Genomic DNA, 6099 nt, shown 5'->3' on the forward strand with positions numbered 1-6099 from the left:
CTATTCAAGTTTCTGAGCTAAGCTCCTGACCCAGTGATGTTCATCAGTATCCATGCCCTGGTACAATATTAAGAAAGTATCTCAAACATCACCTCAGTCAAAGACTGTGCTGGGTTTATAGACAGCAAAGACTGGACAGTGCCTCTTGCACACAGAGGTAAGGACTCGTCTAAAACTCTATTAAATATAATATGAGGCTGGGGAGGGAGCCGAGACTCTGATGAGCCCACTTGCACTCCTGGCGCCCTCATCTCAATCTGCTTCCAGGTAAACCCTGAGTCAAGCTATCAAGTTTCCTTTCCAAGGTTGTCTACCCCCTGACAAAATCTAGAGGGAGGTAAATATTGTCCTTGGTACTTCTCCCCACAACTTTTGCTCAAAATCATCTTAGGGGCCTAGGCAACACTCCTAAGCTCCAGGAAGACACACACAACTGCCAACTGGATCTATCCATTTCAGCGTCATATGGAACCACAAACACCAGGTGTCAAAAACTAAACTGACTCCCACCCCCCAACAACATCACCCCAGCTTCCACCCACCCAGCCTCAAGCTCCTGCTCCATCACCCCTCACACCTCACAGCTTATACCTCACACCCAATGGACCCTCTCCTAAATGCTTTGGACTGTCCCTTCTCCGTCCCACCACCTTTTTCAAGCCTTCCTCATTGTGTGTTTAGACGAGATCATGAGGCAGTGGGCAGGCACTTGAACTAGGGAGACCTGTGCTCAGACCTGAATCTTTCCACTAACCTGCCAAGTGGTTTGGAACAAGGCAATAACTTGCTATCCTTAGTTTCCTCACGTCTAAAATAGGATCCAATTCCACCTTTGCAAGATGGTGGGAGGATTGATGAGGCAGTCTATGTAAAGAGGTGCTCTCAATCTCTTTGACTTCTGAATTCAGTTCTAGTGCCCTTCACATTATATTTCATGGGATTAGTGCCCCCTGGGGGCCAGTGACCCTGTGTGCCTGACCCTTAAACAATAATATGGATTCTCAAACTTTAAGATTTATTCAAATTATTTCACTATTTTACTTAACCTATGATATTTAAGTGATTTTATGTAGAAAGAATATTATTTTAGATCTATATATCTAGAAAGATTGTATTGTAAAGTTTATATTAATATAATCTTAATACATATTCATTTACTCAATAAATATGGATTGAGGCCATAAGCTGTGACAGGTACTGTTCTGATTCATAAAGGCACATCTTAATTTATTCTCATTTAATAAGAGAGATGTTGTTTAATTTATCCTAAATTGTTGACATATAAAAAATATTTTCATTGACAAAAGTAAAATCCAAACTGGCATCATATCACATGATTTGAAGACTGAATTTATACCAAAATATGTAGTCAAATCAACCCTATGTTAAGCCATTAAGTCTAGGCAAAAATTGCTTTTACTACCTAAACTTATGAATTCACTCATTTTGCATTAAAATATGAAGGGATTTAACATTTGTATATTTTATTTCTTATTGACAAGATGAGCAAAGTTTGTATTTGCATGCACTTCTCTGCAAATGACCTATCTTGAGTATGGATGGCCTTTACTCACATTAAATGAAAAGGAATACTAGTATATAAACACCACTCTATTTTCTCTTTTTTTTATATTTTAGGCCAGAGACATTCAACGTGTCACTAAAACATTTGATCAATGGAAGATAACTCAAACCAATGATAAAGATCTACCTGAAGGAAATTTGCAGAAATATTTTCAATTTCTACTCCTAACTTGTTATGTTTTAAAAATCTGTGCTCCTTACACTTCCTTTCTTCAAACCACAGCACATTATAAGAATATGTTGAACAATAATTGGCTGAGAGTAAGAACTGAAAGCATATGGAGATCATCATGGTAGCTCCTGGCATTCAGCTGAGCGGTAACCGTTCTCCAAATGAGGGAATCACAAGGCACTCATTTAGAACACACTCAGAAGATCTCATGTTGTTCCCTTTTTAAAGGACAAAAAAATACTCAAATACCATTATATGCATTTGTTCATAGAAACTGAAATCCCCTGCTGCTGCCTCTAGCGATGTGGTCACCCTGGACACCTTTGCAAACCAAGCACCTAGGAGCACTTAGCAGGTGGTAGATCTCACTGTTTCCTGTCACCCATTCAGTAGATGTTTTGAGCACATCCTGTTGCCTAAGATAACATCCATTCCATCCATTCTAAAATCTAAATTGATATCATTGCTCCCATCTAAAACCTTTCATTCGCTCTCCAGAGATTTGGGGATGAAACCCGAATGCCTTTGCAAGACATACACACCACCACACACCACCTAAGCACAGCCATTCCGTCCATGCTTTTTATAGACACCATTCCACTGTGCACTTCCCTACTTTTCCCGGAATGTGTCCCCTACTCTCTGCTGGGAAGTCTCGCCCACTTTCCACTCAGCTAGCACCTTCACAACCTCCTAAAACTTCAAAGTTCACTCTTACAAGGAAGCTCCCTGACCAAAATGGCTGTCTTTCCTCCACTCCCACCCATGCTTCATTTTCTGAAGATTCATTCACAACACCACTACGATTCTTGCCTTAACACGTAAGGTAACTGAGATGTGATGAGGGATGCCTCCCTTCTGACCTTCCCTTCACTCTCACTTAATTATAGAGCTCTTAATTATAACGACCAACCCGAGAACCGCAAAGGCTGAGATCCATAGAGATTGTTCTTACTGCTTGTCAGTGGAGTACTGGCCGTGGCTTCACTTCTTGTCTTCTGGAGTCCAGGTCAGAGGAACCGTCCCCATCTGAGACTTACTTATCCCTTAGCAGAAAGAGAGAAGCAGGAAAGCTGGAGAAATATTCCGATGGTTCCTAAAGCTTCTCCTGGGAACTGGCATACTGCCCTTTCCAACCATACTGGCCAAATCAAATCATATGGCTAAGCCCGATATAGGTGAGATGGGGAAGCATACTCCTCCCATGGCAGGCATGGTAAATCTCATGACAACAGGCAGAAATGAATACTCATCTTACAGGAGGGAAAGAGAACATAATCAGGCACAATAATGCAATCTGCTGCAGGCGAAGAGCTTTCCTCTTCCATCTTCACTAATAGAAATGATGTCCGTGTATGGTTGTGCCGTGCCAATAGGGCAGAGCCCCTCGGCACCCATCTCGGGGTATGCAGCAGCTCCAGGTTTCCTATTTTCTTGTGTTGAGCCCCAAGGATTTCCATCTATTTTTTCCAATCCCGCTTCAAAACTGCCAGCTCAATTTTATTTCATAGGGTTCTATTCCCTACTTCTCCCAAGACTTAGTGTGTAAAAGAATTTGTTGTTCTCATCAAGTTCCTTCTTTACACTCTCCACCAAAACAAACACACAAGCCCTTCTCCTATTCTTGCTCAGCGTGAAAGTCAACACAGCAGTGACAAAATGGCCAAAGTGGGAAACTGCTAAGGCTCAGTGAGCCCCCCAAAGGCCCCTCACTCATACCTGACTGCCTTTCTTAGCAAAAATGTGGGAGCTCCAGAATACCCTTTTGAAGATGGACTCTCTCACCCTCTTCAATCTCTCACTTCACCTATCTTCAGTCCTGTAGGGCCTGGGACTTGCTTGCTCAGCAAGAACCCACAAGCCCACTGCAACCATGTGTCCTTCCAGCCCCCTTCTGGGCAGGATGCCAAACTTCTGGGCATGATGCCCAGCTGCTGGGATTTGTAATGATCCAGGACCTGGCCAGCCAGGATCTTACCTTATCTCACTCAAAGAACATCACGTCTTAAAGGAACACAGAGCCCCTCCACATGAGCTACTGTTCCTGGGAATGCGGGCCATACCAGGGACAGCCCCTCTTGGCAAGCACACAGCCTTTGTGCCCCCCTGCCTATATAAGCAGCCCCTTCTTGCCCACGGTAGCGGTGCAAGCTCCGTGCAGCCGGCCAACACTGGATGCTCCCCATAAGTCACTCCCAATAAACCTGTAAGTCTCATTTGCCATCTCCAGATCTTTTCTTTAGTCTCCACAACCCATCCCACACTGCTTATCCAACTGGATGTATGGCCAGACAAGTCCAAAGGCTTAAAATACAAAAACAGTTGAATTTGGTGTGAAGCTAATAAAACTTAATCTTCAGGGTTGTGTTATTTTCCTATGCTGCCGCAATAAATTACCACAAACTTGGCAGCTTAAAACAACAGATTTTTATTCTATCACAGTTCTGGAGCCAAAAGTCTGAAATCAGTATCACCGGGCTCAAATCAAGGTGTTGGCAGGGCCGCACTCCTTCCACGAGATCTAGGGGACAGCCGTTCCTTGTCTCTCCCAGTTTCCGGTGGCTCCCAGCTTCCTTGATTTGTGGCCACGTCACTCCAGTCTCTGCCTCCATAGTCAGATTGCCTTCTCCTCTTCTGCCAGTGTCGAATCTCCCTCTGCCTCCGTCTTATGAAGAAACAAGTGATGGTCCAGACAATCCAAGATAACCTCCCCATCTCAAGATCCTTAATTTAATGACATCTGCAAAGATCCTTTTCCCATTTAAGGTGACATTCACAGGCTCCAGGGATTAGGAGATGAGTGTCTTTTAGGGGGCCATTTTCAACCTACCACAAGGGCCCTCACCTGCATAAGTTCTTCTCTATAACTGGGAGAGAGGGTTGCAAGAGGTTCTCCCAGCAGCTGGCACCTGCTCGGCCAGAAACCACGAAGGAGCCTAAGAAGGGACACCACCAATGAGGGCTTATGAAGCTGAAAGGAACTTTTTTAAATGACCAACCATAGAGAACTCACTGGGATCAACTTTGCTAGAGAAAATGCTGAATTAATGTTCTACCCATATTATAGGAAATATGACATCATTCTTGCCATATAAAGAGGCAATTAACCTAGCAAGAGCCAAATCTTGCAAACATTTTCAGTCCATCATTTAGTTAAATTCATAACAATAGTATTTATATTCTGGATTGGTGAATGGTTTCAATTACAGTTTTGAGATGATCTGGGCTTTGTTGTGATCCTTGTTCTCCAGATGGTCCATAGGACACCATCTCCCAGTTACCCAATCAAACCCTAGCTGAGTTGCAACTGTGAAATCATTTGGCAGACGTAAACGAAGTCCCAAATCCTTGAGTTAATCAAGAGGAATAAGGTGCTGGTTGGGCATGACTCAATCAAGTGGAAGCCCTTTACATAGCCCACGGACCCTCACGGAGGTTCCGGGACTGCAGGCAGCCGAGGGGAAAGGACACAGAAAATGAGTTCTACATTCCCTGAGGCTCAGCTTAATTCAAGCAGCCTACACATAGAAAATGAAAAGAAGCCGGAACATTCCCCTGATGGCTGGGAGCTGACTGAGCCAACACTGGTGAGTTGGATCGGAAAATGCAGGAAGCTGAGAGAGAACTTCATGGAGGAAAGAGAAAAGCAGGATCTGTCTGGCCCATCTTGACCATCAGCAATCCTGCTACATCTTCAAACTGTTTCATAAGCAGAGAGCCATCAGCCGAGAACTGTATGAATATTGCCTGAAAGAAGGCTACGCAGATCCAAACCTGATTGCCAAGTGGAAAACACGTGGTCATGACAATTTGTGTTGCCTACAGTGTATTTGGATTCTGGGATGCAAACTTTGGAAGAAATTGCACCTCCCAGGTTCCCTAAAGCCAGCAGGAAGCAGGCAGACTGGTGGAGGGTGTGCCCTGTGGTTGCAGGGGCTGTTCTGGTTGAGGTGGCTGTCGCCGGGACTCTTACTCTGCCCTGGACTTTGAACTTCGACAGTGGCCGAGATGGCACAAAGGCTCTGCTCCCCTGAAAGTGGTGTACGTTGAGCTCATCAGGATCTTCCTGGGTGCTCTGAACTCTGAACCCTCCGTAGTCTCTCCATGCCCGTTTCCTGGTTTCTCCCAACACACCCCCCCAGCCCTCCCCAGCAGTAGTGGCGGACCTCTGCTGCCCCTGAACCAGATCCAGAACTTCAAGACAATTGGAACCTTCATCTCAATCCCATTTGAAAGACAAGGGGGTATCTCAGTTCCATATACTCATGACTACTTCCTTTTCCTAAACCCAATGTCATGGACATAAAATTGAAAAACTAAACAAATGAATAAATAGTCACTAG

General features: G+C 44.3%; 1 pseudogene; it reads left to right on the top strand.

Moving 5' to 3' along the window:
* The first annotated feature begins 5232 nt into the window (after window positions 1-5232).
* Window positions 5233-5705, top strand: LOC106835397 (protein BUD31 homolog pseudogene; annotated as a pseudogene).
* The last annotated feature ends 394 nt before the right edge of the window (window positions 5706-6099 follow it).

Source organism: Equus asinus, chromosome 27 (genome assembly GCF_041296235.1).
Source record: "Equus asinus isolate D_3611 breed Donkey chromosome 27, EquAss-T2T_v2, whole genome shotgun sequence".
NCBI lineage: Eukaryota > Metazoa > Chordata > Mammalia > Perissodactyla > Equidae > Equus > Equus asinus.